At 39.3% G+C, this 18,534-nt stretch overlaps 1 non-coding gene across 1 annotated transcript; it reads right to left on the minus strand.

Moving 5' to 3' along the window:
* Nucleotides 1–17,994: 17,994 nt before the first annotated feature.
* LOC148568009 (small nucleolar RNA R71) lies at nucleotides 17,995–18,101 on the minus strand. Its single transcript, XR_015883090.1, has one exon. It is a non-coding gene; the product is annotated as a small nucleolar RNA R71 (small nucleolar RNA).
* Nucleotides 18,102–18,534: the final 433 nt, after the last annotated feature.

The raw sequence follows: 18,534 nt of genomic DNA on the forward strand, positions 1-18,534 counted from the left end.
TAAGTTATTTTTTAGCAACCCATTTTTATTAAGACCTCGCCAGGTCCTTTCCTATGGGTCACTTTCGATAACTTCTTGCATTTAATCTGTTTTTGTTGCTTTTCATCTTTGCCGATTTTGTAGAAATTGGGTTTGATCCTTGCTTGGTCGACCTTTTGATGAATTCAGTTTTCATCTTTGTTGATCTTTATTGTGATCGGGCAGTGAATTTGGTTTTCACTTTGGCCGATCTATAGCTTTATAATCGGGCGATGAAATTTTGCGTTTCAGATTAATGCGTCTTGATAAAGGATTTGTAGAAAATCTGAAAAACTTTATTCAAAATAGAGAATATGCAAATATATACATGTGGGAGTTTTACTCCTCTAAGTTAGGTATTTATGGATCTTGGCTTGGTGTCTCGTTAAAAAATCTTTTTAAGGAAAAATAGTGCACCTCATCCTAAGATCTTTTCTACCTCCTAACTGTAGTACCTCCTTAAGTTGCAGGCGTACCATGACCTTGGAAGCTCTCGCCCTTCGAGTTCGGATAGCTTGTAGTAGCCTCTTCCGAGTACTTATATGACTCGGTAGGGGCCCTTCCAATTTGCTGCCAGCTTTCCTTCTCCAGGTCGAGTTGTTCCGATATCATTTCGGATTAGGACGAGGTCGTTCTCGGCAAAACCTCGTGGCACTACCTTTTGGTTGTATCTTGAAGCCATTCGACGTTTTAACGCCTCTTCCTTGATCCGAGCTCTTTCTTGGATTTCTAGAAGTAGGTCGAGTTCTTCCCTTTGAAGTTGGGAGTTGGCCTCTTCATTGTAGTGGATCACTCTGGGTAATCCTTCTTCGACCTCTACTGGGATCATTGCCTCCATTCTGTAAGCCAATCGGAAAGGTGATTCCTTTGTGGTGGAGTGTGAAGTTGTTCGATATGCCCATAGGACTTGTGGGAGCTCTTCAGCCCAGGCTCCCTTTGCATTCTGTAATCTCCGTTTTAACCCGGCTAATATGACTTTGTTAGCAGCTTCTGCTTGTCCATTGGCCTGGGGGTCTTCTATGGATGTAAATTGGTGTTTTATGTTCAGATCGGCCACCAATTTTTTGAAGCCTGCATCTGTAAATTGAGTGCCATTGTCTGTGGTGATGGAGTATGGAACCCCAAACCTTGTGACAATGTTTCTATACAGGAATTTTCGACTTCTTTGAGCAGTGGCGTTAGCTAGAGGTTCTGCCTCAATTCATTTTGTAAAATAGTCTACTCCCACGATGAGGAATTTGACTTGTCCAAATCCTTGGAGGAAAGGTCGAAGAAGATCGAGTCCCCATTTTGCAAATGGCCAGGGTGAGGTTACGCTGATAAGCTCCTCTGGTGGGGTGATATGAAAGTTGGCATGTTTCTGACATGGTGGACATGTCTTCACAAATTTTGTTGCTTCTTTTTGTAAAGTCGGCCAATAAAATCCGGCCCGAAGTACTTTTTTGGTAAGTGCCCATGCTCTGAGATGATTGCCACAGATGCCACTGTGTACTTCTTCTAAAACTTCCTTTGTGTTGGAAGTCGGCACACATTTTAATAATGGTGTTGAAATCCCTCTCTTGTATAGGGTATTGTTTATGATAGTGTAGTATTGTGCCTCCCGTTTTAACCTTTTTGCCTCCTTTTTATCTGCAGGGAGTGCTTCTATTTTGAGGTAGTTAATTATGGGAGTCATCCATCTTTGATCCAAACCTGTTATGGCTAAGATCTTTTCTTCCGAGATTGACGGGTTCTGTAGCATTTCCTGTGTGAGGCTTCTATTGTTGCCCCCTGGTTTGGTGCTGGCTAGTTTTGAGAGTGCATCAGCTCGAGCATTCTGTTCCCGAGGTATGTGACGGACCTCAAATTCCCCGAGTTGTCCGAGCTGTTCTCTGGTTTTGTCCAAGTACTTTTTCATGGTGGGATCCTTGGCTTGGTAGCTCCCTGCTATTTGTGAGGTGACTACTTGTGAGTCGCTGAAGATGGTAAGCTTTTGAGCTCCAACTTCCTTAGCCAGCTTCAAACCAGCTAGTAGTGCTTCATATTCGGCTTGATTGTTTGAAGCAGGGAACCCGAATTTGAGGGAAAGTTCGATTTGGGTTCCCTGATCACTTTCTAGTATCACGCCTGCACCACTTCCCGTTTTGTTTGAAGAGCCGTCTACGTATAGATTCCATTCTGTAGGGATTTTCGGGGTGTCCGTAAACTCAACAATGAAGTCAGCCAGATACTGTGATTTAATGGTTGTTCGAGCTTCATATTGAAGGTCGAATTTGGACAACTCGACTGCCCATTACAAGATTCTTCCTGCTAAGTCTGTTTTTTGTAAGATGCCTTTTATGGGCTGGTTGGTCCGAACCCTGATAATGTAGGCTTGGAAATATGGGCGAAGTCGTCGAGATGTTAATATGAGAGCATAGGCAAATTTTTCTATTTTTTGGTAGTTCAGTTCGGACCCTTGTAGTGCTTTGTTAATGAAGTATATAGGTTGTTGTCTGTTGTTGTCTTCTCGGACCAGTGCTGAGGCTACTGCCCGATTTCTACTGCAAGGTACAATACAAGTGGTTCTCCTTCCTGTGGCCGAATTAGAATAGGTGGTTGTCCCAAGAACCTTTTGAAATCCTGGAAGGCCTGCTTGCACTCTGTTGTCCATTTGAACCTCTTTCCCTTCCTTAGAGTGGCGTAGAAAGGTAGAGATCTTATTGCTGATCCGGCTAGAAATCTGGACAAGGCTGCCAATCTTCCATTGAGTTGTTGTACCTCTATGACACAGGTCGGACTCTTCATGTCGAGTATAGCCCGGCATTTATCCGGATTTGTCTCGATTCCTCTTTGTGTGAGCATAAAACCCAAGAATTTACCTGCTTCTACTATGAAGGTGCATTTTGCCGGATTAAGTCGCATGCCATGCCTTCTTATAGTGTCGAACACTTGAGTGAGGTCAGACAAAAACGACTCTTCACTTTGTGTCTTTATTAACATGTCGTCCACATAAACTTCCATGACTTTTCCGATGTGGTCTACGAAGACCTTATTTATTAATCTTTGATAAGTGGCTCCTATATTTTTGAGTCTGAATGGCATGACGATGTAGCAGTAGTTTGCTTTTCGGGTTAAGAATGAGGTTTTTTCTTGATCAGAAGGGTACATTGGGATTTGATTGTATCCCGAGTAGGCATCTGATGAGCGGATATTTTATACGCTTTTTGGGGTTAATTTCATATAGTTTTTAGTATGTTTTAGTTAGTTTTTAGTTTATTTTCATTAGTTTCTAGGCAAAATTCATATTTCTGGACTTTACTATGAGTTTGTGTATTTTTCTATAATTTCAGGTATTTTCTGGCGGAAATTGAGGGAGCTGAGCAAAAATCTGATTCAGGCTGAAAAAGGACTGCTGATGCTGTTGGATCCTGACCTCTCTGCACTCGGAATGGAATTTCTGGAGCTACAGGAGTCCAATTGACGCGCTTTTAATTGCGTTGGAAAGAAGACATCCAGGGCTTTCCAGCAATATATAATAGTCCATACTTTGCTCAAGGATAGATGATGTAAACTGGCGTTCAACGCCAGTTCCATGTTGCTGTCTGGCGTCTAGCGCCAGAAACACGTTAAAAGTTGGAGTTCAACGCCAGAATTACGTTACAACCTGGCGTTGAACGCCCAAAACAGCCCAGGCACGTGAGAAGCTTTAGTCTCAGCCCCAGCACACACCAAGTGGGCCCCAGAAGTGAATTTCTGCACTATCTATCATAATTTACTCATTTTCTGTAAACCTAGATTACTAGTTTAGTATTTAAACAACTTTTAGAGATTTATTTTGTATCTCATGACATTTTTAGATCTGAACTTTGTAATCTCTGACGGCATGAGTCTCTAAACTCCATTTTTGGGGGTGAGGAGCTCTGCTGTGTCCTGATAAATTAATGCAAGTATTTCTGTTTTCTATTCAAACATGTGTGTTCCTCTCTATGATATCCATTCGCACTTCAACATGAATGTGATGAACGTGACAATCATCATCATTCCCCCACGAACGCGTGCCTGACAACCACTTCCGTTCACCGTAGAATGAATGAATATCTCTTGGATCTCTTATTCAAATCTTCGTGGTATAAGCTAGATTGATGGCAGCATTCAAGAGAATCCGGAAAGTCTAAACCTTGTCTGTGGTATTTCGAGTAGGATTCAGGGATTAAATGACTGTGACAAGCTTCAAACTCACGAGTGCTGGGCGTAGTGACAGACGCAAAAGGATAGTAAATCCTATTCCGGTACGATCGAGAACCTGCAGATGATTAGCCGTGAGGTGACAGCGCACCTGGACCCTTTTCACTGGAAGGATGGATGGTAGCCATTGACAATGGTGATCCACCAACACACAGCTTGCCATAGGAGGACGTGCATGCGTGAATCAGAAACAGAGGAAAGCAGAATTTCAAAAGACAAAGCATCTCCAAAACTCCAACATATTCTCCATCATTGCATACAAGTATAATTTGTGTTCTGCCCTTCTTACTTTTCACAATTCAAATTAAGAATTATTATTCATATTATATCCTGACTAAGAGTTACGAGATAACCATAACTTGCTTCAAGCCAACAATCTCCGTGGGATCGACCCTTACTCACGTAAGGTATTACTTGGACGACCCAGTGCACTTGCTGGTTAGTTGTGCGAAATTGTAAGAGAGTAATGTGAACATTGACATCACAATTTCGTGCACCAAGTTTTTGGCGCCGTTGCCGGGGATTGTTTGAGTTTGAATAACTGACGGTGAATCCTGTTGCTTAGATTAGGAAAATTTTGTCGTTTGGGTCAGAGTCTTTTATATTCTTTTCAAAAAAAAAATAAAATAAAAATAAAAATAATGTTTTTTTTTAGTTATTAAAAATATTTTTCAAAACAAGTGTTACATTTACTGGCCATTTGCCTAGAGCGTTGGTCTGTGTTCTTGGTAAATTGGGTACCTTCTTTTTAAAATTCTTTTTCAAAAATAATTTTTACATTAAATCTTGTGCCAAACTTCAAGTTTGGTGTTTCCTTGTTGGTTTTTCTTTGGTTTTCGAAAAATCTTATTTTGGTTTTCTAAAAATTTTAAGTTTGGTGTTCCTTCTTCATGTTCTTGTATTCTTGTGAATCTTCAAAGTGTTCTTGAGTTTTCCTTGTGTCTTGATCTTAAAATTTTTAAGTTTGGTGCTCCTTGGTGCTTTCCCTCCAAAATTTTCGAAAACAAGGAGCATTAGATCTAAAAATTTTAAATCTTGTGCTATCTTATTGTTTTTCTCTCTCCTCTTTAAATTCAAAAAATATCTTTTCTCTTTATTTTAAAGCAAATTTTTGAAATCTACCTTTAAAATTCAGATTTTTAATTCAAAATTTAAAACCTCTTTCAAAAAAAATCATCATATCCTTTTCAAAACTTCTTAACCATTTTCTCTCTCCTCATTTTTTTGAAAATCTTCACCCATTTTAATTTATTTTATTTTCGAAATAAATAAAGAAATAAATAAATAAATAAAAATAATTTTTTATTACATCATCTCCCTTTCTTCATCATGGATCTAAGTGGAAATGAACAGTCCAGAAGGACTCTGGGGTCATATGCTAACCCCTCTACTGCTTCATATGGGAGTAGTATCTGCATACCTTCCATTGGAGTCAGTAGCTTTGAGTTGAATCCTCAGCTCATTATCATGGTGCAGCAAAGCTGCCAATATTCCGGTCTTCCACAGGAAGAACCTACAGAGTTTCTGGCACAATTTTTACAAATTGCTGACACAGTACATGATAAGAAAGTAGATCAGGATGTCTACAGATTATTACTGTTTCCATTTGCTGTAAAAGACCAAGCCAAGAGGTGGTTAAATAACCAACCTAAGGCTAGCATAAGGACATGGAAACAGCTGACAGAAAAATTCCTGAATCAATACTTTCCTCCAAAACGAATGACACAGCTAAGGCTGGACATCCAAGGCTTTAAACAAGGAGATAATGAATCTCTTTATGATGCCTGGGAGAGATACAGAGAGATGCTACGAAAATGCCCCTCTGAAATGTTTTCAGAGTGGGTTCAGTTAGACATCTTCTATTATGGGCTTACAGAAAGAGCTCAGATCTCTCTAGATTACTCAGCTGGTGGATCTATCCACATGAGAAAGACAATTGAAGAAGCTCAAGAGCTCATTGATACAGTTGCCAGAAATCAGCATCTGTACCTAAGCAGTGACCCTTCCATGAAAGAAGAAGTTAAAACAGTAACTGCAGAACTCAGTCCTGTAGAACAAGCTGCTGAATTCAATCAGCAATTGGACTTTCTAACACAACAGTTAGCCAAATTCAAAGATAGACTACAAGAGACAAGGATGGCTAATATAAATATGGAAGAACAATTGAAGCAAACAAAACAGCAGCTGTCAAAACAAATAACAGAAGAATGCCAAGCAGTTCAATTAAGAAGTGGGAAAACATTAAATACCCCACCTTAAGGCAGCAGGAAGCCAAGGAATAAGAAAACCACCCATAATCCATCTGAGGACTGTAAGAGCCCAGGAAAAAATAATTCTGGCGTCAAAACGCCAGAAATTGGGTGGAAGGCTGGCGCTGAACGCCCAGACCATGCTTAGAACTGGCGTTCAACGCCAGAAATAAGCAAGGAACTGGCGTTGAACGCCCAAAGGAAGCACAGTTCTGGTGTTCAGACGACAGGAACAGTTGAGGAATTAGAATCTAACGTCAATCCAGCTTCCAACCCTGGCATTCAAATGCCAGTGAGGGATCAGACACCCACAAGTACTGATGACAACCCCTCTAAAAAGGCTTCTTCAACCACTTCTGTAGGAAATAAACCTACAGCAACCAAGGTTGAGGAATATAAAGCCAAGATACCTTATCCTCAAAAACTCTGCCAAGAGGAGCAGGATAAGCAATTTGCTCGCTTTGCAGATTATCTCAGGACTCTTGAAATTAAGATTCCGTTTGCAGAGGCACTTGAGCAAATACCTTCTTATGCCAAGTTCATGAAAGAGATTTTGAGTCATAAGAAGGATTGGAGAGAAACTGAAAGAGTTTTCCTCACTGAAGAATGCAGTGCAGTCATTCTGAAAAGCTTCCCAGAAAAACTTAAAGATTCCGGGAGCTTTATGATACCATGCATATTAGAGGGTAATTGCACCAAGACAGCTTTATGTGATCTTGGGGCAAGCATCAATCTAATACCTGCATCCACTATCAGGAAGTTTGGCTTAACTGAAGAAGTTAAACCAACCCGGATATGTCTCCAACTTGCTGATGGTTCCACTAAATACCCATCAGGCGTGATTGAGGACATGATTGTCAGGGTTGGGCCATTCGCCTTTCCCACTGACTTCGTAGTGCTGGAGATGGAGGAGCACAAGAGTGCTACTCTCATTCTATGAAGACCTTTCCTGGCAACTGGACGAACTCTCATTGATGTCCAAAAGGGGGAAGTCACCCTGAGAGTCAATGAAGATGAGTTTAAGTTGAATGCTGTCAAAGCCATGCAGCATCCAGACACACCAAAAGACTGCATGAAAGTTGATCTTATTGACTCCTTGGTAGAAGAGATCAACATGGCTGAGAGGCTCGAATCAGAGCTGGAAAACATCTTTAAAGATATTCCACCTGATCTAGAGGATTCAGAGAAATTGAAAGAGTCTCTGAAAATTCCTCAGGAAGAGGAAAAACCTCCTAAACCCGAGTTCAAACCATTACCACCATCCCTGAAATATGCATTTCTGGGAGAAGGTGATACTTTTCCAGTGATCATAAGCTCTGCTTTAAATCCACAGGAAGAGGAAGCACTAATTCAAGTGCTAAGGACATACAAGACAGCTCTTGGGTGGTCCATAAGTGACCTTAAGGGCATAAGCCCAGCTAGATGCATGCACAAGATCTTATTGGAGGACAATGCTAAGCCAGTGGTTCAACCACAGAGGCGGCTAAATCCAACCATGAAGGAAGTGGTGCAGAAAGAGGTCACTAAATTACTGGAGGCTGGGATTATTTATCCTATTTCAGATAGCCCCTGGGTGAGTCCTGTTCAAGTTGTCCCTAAAAACGGAGGCATGACAGTGGTTCATAATGAAAAAATGAACTTGTTCCTACCAGAACAGTTACAGGGTGGCGCATGTGTATTGACTACAGAAGGCTCAATACAGCCACCAGAAAGGATCATTTTCCTTTACCATTCATAGATCAGATGCTAGAAAGACTAGCAGGTCATAATTATTACTGCTTTTTGGATGGCTATTCAGGCTACAACCAAATTGCAGTAGATCCCCAGGATCAAGAGAAAACAGCATTCACATGTCCATCTGGAGTATTTGCTTATAGAAGGATGCCTTTTGGGCTGTGTAATGCGCCTGCAACCTTTCAGAGATGCATGCTCTCTATTTTCTCTTATATGGTGGAAAATTTCTAGAAGTCTTCATGGATGACTTCTCAGTATATGGAGACTCATTCAGCTCCTGTCTTGATCACTTGACACTGGTTTTGAAAAGATGCCAAGAGACCAACCTGGTTTTAAACTGGGAAAAATGTCACTTTATGGTGACTGAAGGGATTGTCCTTGGGCATAAAATTTCAAACAAGGGAATAGAGGTGGATCAAGCTAAAATAGAGGTAATTGAAAAATTACCACCACCTGCCAATGTTAAGGCAATCAGAAGCTTTCTGGGGCATGCAGGATTCTATAGGAGGTTTATAAAAGATTTTTCAAAAATTGCAAAACCTCTAAGCAACCTGCTAGCTGCTGACACGCCATTTGTGTTTGACACAGAGTGTCTGCAGGCGTTTGAAACTCTGAAAGCTAAGCTGGTCACAGCACCAATTATCTCTGCACCAGACTGGACATTACCGTTCGAATTAATGTGTGATGCCAGTGATCACGCCATTGGTGCAGTACTGGGGGCAGAGGCATGACAAGCTTCTGCATGTCATTTATTATGCTAGTCGTGTTTTGAATGATGCCCAGAAAAATTACACAACCACAGAAAAATAATTGCTTGCAGTGATTTATGCCATTGACAAGTTTAGATCATACTTAGTAGGATCAAAAGTGATTGTGTACACAGATCATGCTGCTCTTAAATATCTACTCACAAAGCAGGATTCAAAACCCAGACTCATAAGATGGGTGTTACTTCTGCAAGAGTTTGATATAGAAATAAGAGACAGAAAAGGGACAGAAAACCAAGTGGCTGACCATCTGTCCCGGATAGAACCAGTGGAAGGGGCGTCCCCCCCCCCTTTATTGAGATCTCTGAAACCTTTCCGGATGAGCATTTATTCGCCATTCAGGAATTACCATGGTTTGCAGACATTGCAAACTACAAAGCTGCAAGGTTCATTCCCAAGGAGTACAACAGGCAATAAAAGAAAAAATTAATTACTGATGCAAAGTACTACTTGTGGGATGAACCCTATCTCTTTAAGAGATGTGCAGACGGAATAATCCGTAGGTGTGTGCCTAGAGAAGAAGCACAGAGGATCCTATGGCATTGCCATGGATCACAATATGGAGGCCATTTCGGAGGTGAGCGAACAGCCACCAAGGTCCTCCAATGTGGATTCTACTGGCCTACACTCTATAGAGATTCCCGAGAGTTTGTACGTAACTGTGATAGTTGCGAGAGAGCTGGTAATTTACCTCATAGTTATGCCATGCCTCAACAAGGAATCTTGGAGATTGAGTTGTTTGATGTATGGGGAATTGATTTCATGGGGCCTTTCCCACCATCATACTCAAACACTTATATTCTGGTGGCAGTTGACTATGTATCAAAATGGGTAGAGGCCATTGCCACACCCACCAATGATACTAAAACAGTACTAAAGTTTCTCCAGAAACATATATTCAGCAGGTTTGGTGTCCCTAGAGTACTAATCAGTGATGGGGGCACTCACTTCTGCAACAAATAGCTTTACTCTGCCATGGTCCAGTATGGGATTCGCTATAAGGTGGCAACTCCATATCATCCGCAGACAAATGGACAAGCTGAAGTCTCTAACAGAGAACTAAAAAGAATCTTGGAACGGACTGTGAATACCCGTAGAAAAGATTGGGCACGAAGCTTGGATGATGCTCTGTGGGCTTACAGAACAGCATTCAAGACTCCTATAGGGACCTCTCCATACCAACTTGTGTATGGTAAGACTTGTCACCTGCCTGTGGAACTGGAACATAAGGCCTACTGGGCAACCAGATTCCTTAACTTTGATGCCAAATTAGCTGGAGAGAAAAGATTGCTCTAGCTGAATGAGCTAGAGGAATTCAGATTCACTGCTTTCGAAAATGCCAAGCTTTACAAAGAGAAATCCAAAAGGTGGCATGACAGAAAGCTGTCATCTAGAATCTTTGAACCAGGACAAAAGGTTCTGTTATTTAACTCTAGGCTCAGGCTATTTCCCGGGAAACTGAAGTCCCGGTAGAGAGGACCATATGTGATTACAAGTGTATCACCATATGGTTATGTGGAGCTTCAAGATATTGATTCTGATAAGAAGTTCATTGTTAATAGACAGAGAATCAAGCACTATCTTGAAGGCAATGTTGAGCAAGAGTGCTCAAGGCTGAGGCTAGATTAAGAACTCAGCAAGGTCCAGCTAAAGACAATAAAGAAGCGCTTGCTGGGAGGCAATCCAGCCATGGGGCATCACTTCCTCTAAGCATTTTGCCCTATTCTTGATTTTATTTGTTTATATAAAGTTCATTGATACTAAGGTAAAGAGTCAATTGTATAAGTTTACAGGGTTACAGAAGGATTCTGCACACAAAATAGAGAAAAAGAGCTCACTGGCAAGAAAACGCCAGTAAGGATAGCCTTCTGGGCGTTTAACGCCAGATTTACAGCGTCCTGGGCGTTCAGAAAAACGCCCAGTGACAAAGGAGTTCCTGGCGTTCAACACCAGAAAGAAGCAATAGCTGGGCGTTGAACGCCCAGGAGAAGCAGCAGTTGGGCGTTGAACGCCCAAAACATGCAGCGTTTGGGCGTTCAAACGCCAGGATGGTGGGGAGGAGGTAAATTCGTTTTCTCTTCATATTTTTCATTTTAATCTTAATTTTCATGTTTCAATTCACGATTTCTTGCATAAACATGTTACAAACCCTGATTTCTAAAATCCCTAATTTCTAAAAATCCTTCTTTAAAAATATTAAATATATCTTAATCCATAAGCACAAATCCTTTTTTCAATCCAATTAAACTCATTTTCAAAATTTTCAAAACAAATCTATCACATTTCATTCAAAAATCTTTTCAACTAATCAATATCTTTTTCAAATCTCCATATTATCTTTTTCAAAAATCCAATTTTATCTTTTTCAAATATCTTTCATATCTTTTCAATTTTAAATCATATCTCTTCTTATCATACTTATCTTTTTAAATCATATCTTCTATCTTATCTTTCTCCCTATTTTCGAAACCCCCCCCTTTTAAAAACCCATTCGGCCTCTTTCCTCTCATCCACCATTCTACACTAGCTCTCCTTCTATCCCTCTCCTTTCTTTTCTTTTGCTTGAGGACAAGCAAACCTCTAAGTTTGGTGTATTTATCCGTGATCACTAAACCATACCCACTAAAGATCATGGCTCCTAAAGGAAAACAACCCACTCCAAGAGGCAAGAAAGAGAGTATTCCAAAACCACTTTGGAATCAAGGGAGGTTCTTAACCAAAGAACATTCAGACCATTACTACAAAATAATGGGTCTAAGATCTGTGATCCCGGAAGTCAAGTTTGATCTGAAAGAAGATGAATATCCGGAGATCCAAGAGCAGATTCGAAACAGGAACTGGGAAGTCCTAGCTAATCCTGAAACGAAAGTGGGAAGGAATATGGTTCAAGAATTCTACGCTAATCTGTGGCAAACAGACAGGCAGAGAATATCTGGAGCTGCCCTCTACGACTACAGGAATGTGGTCAGAGGAAAGATTGTTCACATCCACCCTGACAAAATTAGGGAGATCTTTAAGCTACCTCAGCTGAAAGATGACCCAGACTCCTTCAATAGGAGAATGATGAGAACAAACAAGGGCCTGGATAAGATTCTAGAGGATATATGCATCCCTGGAGCCAAGTGGACCACCAGCACGAAGAGTGCCCCAAGTCAACTCAAGAGAGAAGATCTCAAACTAGTCGCCAGAGGATGGTTGGACTTCATTGGGCGTTCTATATTGCCCACCAGCAACCGTTCTGAAGTCAATATAAGAAGAGCAGTGATGATCCATTGCATTATGTTGGGAAAAGAAGTAGAAGTTCATCAACTGATCCCATCTGAATTCTACATACTTGCCAACAAGAACTCCAAGGATGCCAAGTTGGCTTATCCAAGCTTAATCTCTATGCTCTGCAAAGATGCTGGAATAAAGATGGGAATAATAGAGTATATCTCAGTGGAGCAACCAATCACAAAAATCACAATAGAAAAACAACAAATGCAGGATGACCCCATCAAGAGGAGGGCGCAAGAATTCCTACCAGAACTCCCTCAATTTGAATACTGGGAGCATCTTGAGGCATATGTCACTAAGTTGCAAGAAACCATGGATCAATTGAAGGAAGAACAGCAAAATCAAAATAGCATACTTTGCAAACTGCTCAGAGAACAAGAGGTGCAAGGGCGTGAATTAAGAGAACTAAAGCGTCAGAAACTATCTCTTGAAGGGCCAAGCACCCCACAGACTAAAGATGCATCCGCTTCCCAAAGTCAAGGTTGTTGAGTTCTGATCTTAACCTTAACCCTGTGATAACTTTCTTTTCTATTATTCGAGTTTCACCTTAGGAGTCATATAATGGCAATAAGTATTTATATTTTGATTTTATCCCCAATTAAGCTATAATTTATTTTTCTCATCATCATTAAACATGAATAAAATAGAAGATTTTCTTTAGAACAAGGAGGCAATAATTTTCGAGTTTTTAATAAAACAAATTCTAATTGTTTACATGTGGTGGCAATGCTTTCTGCCTTCAGAATGAATGCTTGAATAGTGTATATGTCTTTGGAATTTGATGTTCTTGAATGTTAAATATGTTGGCTCTTGAAAGAATAATAAACATGAGACATGTTATTGGCAATCTGAAAAATCATAAAAATGATTCTTGAAGCAAGAAAAAGTAGTGAATACAAAGCTTGCAAAAAAAAAAAGCAAGCAGAAAAAGCCAATAACCCTTAAAACCAAAAGGCAAGGGTAATAAAAAGGATCCAAGGCTTTGAGCATCAGTGGATAGGAAAGCCTAAGGAAATTAAATCTTGGTCTAAGCGGCTAAACCAAGCTGTCCCTAACCATGTGCTTGTGGCGTGAAGGTGTCAAGTGAAAACTTGAGACTGAGCAGTTAAAGTCAAGGTCCAAAGCAAAGAGAAGAGTGTGCTTAAGAACCCTGGACACCTCTAATTGGGGGCTTTAGCAAAGCTGAGTCACAATCTGAAAAGGTTCACCCAATTATGTGTCTGTGGCATTTATGTATCCGGTGGTAATACTGAAAAACAAAGTGCTTAGGGCCACGGCCAAGACTCATAAAAGTAGCTGTGTTCAAGAATCAACATACTGAACTAGGAGAATCAATAACACTATCTGAATTTTGAGTTCCTATAGATGCCAATCATTCTGAGATTCAATGGATAAAGTGAGATGCCAAAACTGTTCGGAGGCAAAAAGCTACTAGCCCCGCTCATTTAATTAGAATCTGAGCTTCACTCAAAAACTCTGAGATATTATTGTTTCTTGACTCATTTGTATTCTAATCTATTGATGAGCGGATAATTTATACGCTTTTTGACATTGTTTTTAGTATGTTTTTAGTAGGATCTAGTTACTTTTAGGGATGTTTTCATTAGTTTTTATGTTAAATTCACATTTTTGGACTTTACTATGAGTTTGTGTGTTTTTCTGTGATTTAAGGTATTTTCTAGCTGAAATTGAGGGACTTGAGCAGAAATCAGATTCAGAGGTTGAAGAAGGACTGCTGATGCTGTTGGATTCTGACCTCCCTGCACTCAAAGTGGATTTTCTGGAGCTACAGAACTTAAAATGGCGCGCTTCCAATTGCGTTGGAAATTAGACATCCAGGGCTTTCCAGCAATATATAATAGTCCATACTTTGGCCAAGAATAGATGACGTAAACTGGCGTTCAACGCCAGCTTTCTGCCCAAATCTGGCGTCCAGCGCCAGAAAAGGAGCCAAAACCAGAGTTGAACGCCCAAACTGGCACAAAAGCTGGCGTTCAACTCCAAGAAGGACCTCTACACGTGCAACACTCAAGCTCAGCCCAAGCACACACCAAGTGGGCCCCGAAAGTGGATTTATGCATCAATTACTTACTTCTGTAAACCCTAGTAGCTAGTTTATTATAAATAGGACCTTTCACTATTGTATTAGACGTCTTTTTGACCATCTTTGGTCTCAGTTTTAATCCATTGTTCATCTTAGGAGACTATTGATCACGTTTTAGTGGGCTGGCCATCTCGGCCATGCCTGGACCTTTCACTTATGTAATTTTAACGGTAGAGTTTCTACACTCCATAGATTAAGGTGTGGAGCTCTGCTGTTCCTCAAAGATTAATGCAAAGTACTACTGTTTCCTATTCAATTCATCTTATTTCGCTTCTAAGATATTCATTCGTACTTCAATCTGAATGTGATGAACGTGACAATCATCATCATTCCCTATGAACGCGTGCCTGACAACCACTTCCGTTCTACCTTAGACTGAATGAGTATCTCTTAGATCTCCTAACCAGAATCTTCGTGGTGTAAGCTAGAATGATAGCGGCATTCAAGAGAATCCGGAAGGTCTAAACCTTGTCTGTGGTATTCTGAGTAGGATTCAATGAATGAATGACTGTGACGAGCTCCAAACTCGCGATTGCGGGGCGTTAGTGACAGACGCAAAAGGATAGTAAATCCTATTCCAGCATGATCGAGAACCGACAGATGAATAGCCGTGCCGTGACAGGGTGCATTGACCATTTTCACTGAGAGGATAAGATGAAGACATTGACAAGGGTGATGCCTCCAGAAGATTAGCCGTGCCGTGACAGGGCATTGGATCATTTTCCCGAGAGATGACCGAAAGTAGCCATTGACAGTGGTGATGTATCACATAAAGCCAGCCATAGAAAGGAGTAAGACTGATTGGATGAAGATAGCAGGAAAGCAGAGGTTCAGAGGAACGGAAGCATCTCCATTCGCTTATCTGAAATTCTCACCAATGAATTACATAAGTATTTCTATCCCTATTCTATTAATTATTATTTTCGAAAACTCCATTATCAATTTATATCTGCCTAACTGAGATTTGCAAGGTAACCATAGCTTGCTTCATACCAACAATCTCCGTGGGATTCGACCCTTACTCACGTAAGGTATTACTTGGACGACCCAGTGCACTTGCTGGTCAGTTACACGGAGTTGTGAACCGTGGTTTTGGCATCATGTTTTTGGCGCCATTTCCAGGGAAAGAAAGAGCAATGAACTTTACATAATTAAAGTGTAATCACGATTCCGCGTACCAAGTTTTTGGCGCCATTGCCGGGGATTGTTTGAGTTTGGACAACTAACGGTTCATCCTGTTGCTCAGATTAGGTAATTTTCTTTTTGTTTTCTTTTCAAAAAAAAAAATTTTTTTTCAAAAATATTTCAAAATTTTCTCCTTTGTTTTCGAAAAAAAAAATAAAACAAAAATGTTTTCAAAAATTTTATTCAAAATTTTTAAGAATGAATTCTAGTGTTTCATGAAGCATGTGAAGCCTGGCTGGCTGTAAAGCCATGTCTAAATTCTTGGACTGAGGCTTCCAAACCATCAGCATAGAGGCATGTTATTTTGATAAGTAATGAGCAGTATATTCTCTTATGTTGCATGCTGAAGCTTGGCTGGCCATTGGCCATGTCTAGTGTTTTGGACCGGAGCTTTCATTGAAAGCTTGGCTGGCTAGTGAGCCATATCTAATTCCTGGACTGAAGCTTTAGACTAAACATGGCAAGATTCCTGGAATTCATGTTAAAAATTTTGGAATCCTTATTTTTTCTTTTTCATATAATTTTCGAAATAAAAATCCAAAAAAATTATAAAATCATAAAAATCAAAAATATTTTTTTGTGTTTCTTGTTTGAGTCATGAGTCATGTTATAAGTTTGGTGTCAATTGCATGTGCATCTTGCATTTTTCGAAAATTCATGCATTCATAGTGTTCTTCATGATCTTCAAGTTGTTCTTGGTAAGTCTTCTTGCTTGATCTTTGCATTTGCATGTTTTGTGTCTTTTCTTGTTTTTCATATGCATTCTTGAATTCTTAGTGTCTAAGCATTAAAGAATTCTAAGTTTGGTGTCTTGCATGTTTTCTTTGCATTAAAAATTTTTCAAAATTGTGTCTATGATGTTCATCTTGACATTCAAAGTGCTCTTGGTGTTCATCTTGACATTCATAGCATTCTTGCATGCATTCATTGTTTTGATCCATAACTTTCATGCATTGCATCATTTTTCATGTTTTTCTCTCTCATCATAAAAATTCAAAAAAATAAAAAAATATCTTTCCCTTTTTCTCTCATCAAATTCGAAAATTTGAGTTGACTTTTTCAAAAATTTTTTAAAATCAAGTTGTTTCTTATGAGTCAAATCAAATTTTCAATTTGAAAATCTTATCTTTTTCAAAATCTTTTTCAAAAATCAAATCTTTTTCAAAATTCTTAGTTATTTTCGAAAATTCCAAAAATATTTTTCAAAAATCTTTTTCTTATTTTTATATCAAATTTTCGAAAATAACATAATCAATTAATGTTTTGATTCAAAAATTTGAAGTTTGTTACTTGCTTGTTAAGAAAGATTCAAACTTTAAGTTCTAGAATCATATCTTGTGATTTCTTATGAATCAAGTCATTAATTGAGATTTTAAAAATCAAATCTTTTTCAAAACTAATTTCTAAAATATCTTCTCATCTTATCTTTTTCAAAAATCTAATTTCAAAATATCTTTTCCAACTTCCTAACTTCTTATCTTTTTAAAATTTGTTTTAACTAACTAACTAACTTTTTGTTTGTTTCTATCTTTTTCAAAACTACCTAACTAACCCTCTCTTTCTCTAATTTTCGAAAATATCTCCCCCTTTTTCAAAATTTCTTTTTAATTAACTAATTATTTCAATTTCTAAATCTTAATTTTCGAAAATTACTAATATTTTTCAAAAACTATTTTAAAAAATTACTAACTTTTTTTCAAAAATTATTTTCGAAAATCCTCTCCCTCTCTCATCTTATTCTATTCATTTATTCATCTACTAACATCTCTTCCTCACATCACTCACCAAATTCGAACCCCCCTCTTCTATCTGTGTTCGAATTTTTTTTCTTCTTCTTCTCTTATTCTACTAACAATAAGGAACCTCTTTACTGTGACATAGAGGATTCCTCTTCTTTTCTTTTTCTCTTCTCTTTCTTATGATCAGGGACAAAGAAAAAGGCATTCTTGTTGAAGCTGATCCAGAACCTGAAAGGACTCTGAAGAGGAAACTAAGAGAAGCTAAATTACAACAATCCAGAGAAAACCTTATTGAAAATTTTGAACAAGTAAAGGAGATGGCAGCCGAACCCAACAACAATAATGCAAGGAGAATGCTTGGTGACTTTACTGCACCTAATTCCAATTTACATGGAAGAAGCATCTCCATTCCTGCCATTGGAGCAAACAACTTTGAGCTGAAACCTCAATTAGTTTCTCTGATGCAGCAGAACTGCAAGTTTAATGGACTTCCATCTGAAGATCCTTTTCAGTTCTTAACTGAATTCTTGCAGATATGTGATACTGTTAAGACTAATGGAGTAGATCCTGAAGTCTACAGGCTCATGCTTTTCCCTTTTGCTGTAAGAGACAGAGCTAGAGTATGGTTGGACTCTCAACCTAAGGATAGCCTGAACTCTTGGGATAAGCTGGTCAAGGCTTTCCTAGCCAAGTTCTTTCCTCCTTAAAAGCTGAGCAAGATTAGAGTGGATGTTCAAACCTTCAGACAGAAAGAAGGTGAATCCCTCTATGAAGCTTGGGAGAGATACAAAGGACTGACCAAAAAGTGTCCTTCTGACATGCTTTCAGAATGGACCATCCTGGATATATTCTATGATGGTCTGTCTGAGTTATCTAAGATGTCATTGGATACCTCTGCAGGTGGATCCATTCACCTAAAGAAAACGCCTGCAGAAGCTCAAGAACTCATTGACATGGTTGCAAATAACCAGTTCATGTACACTTCTGAAAGGAATCCTGTGAATAATGGGACGCCTATGAAGAAGGGAGTTCTTGAGATTGATACTCTGAATGCCATATTGGCTTAGAATAAAATATTGACTCAGCAAGTCAATATGATCTCTCAGAGTCTGAATGGAATGCAAGCTGCATCCAACAGTACTCAAGAGGCTTCTTATGAAGAAGAAGCTTATGGTCCTGAGAACCCTGCAATAGCAGAGGTGAATTATTTAGGTGAACCTTATGGAAACACCTATAACTCATCATGGAAAAATCAT

The sequence above is a fragment of the Arachis ipaensis genome, chromosome B4 (assembly GCF_059453495.1).
Source record: "Arachis ipaensis isolate K30076 ecotype BB chromosome B4, ASM5945349v1, whole genome shotgun sequence".
Taxonomy (NCBI): domain Eukaryota; kingdom Viridiplantae; phylum Streptophyta; class Magnoliopsida; order Fabales; family Fabaceae; genus Arachis; species Arachis ipaensis.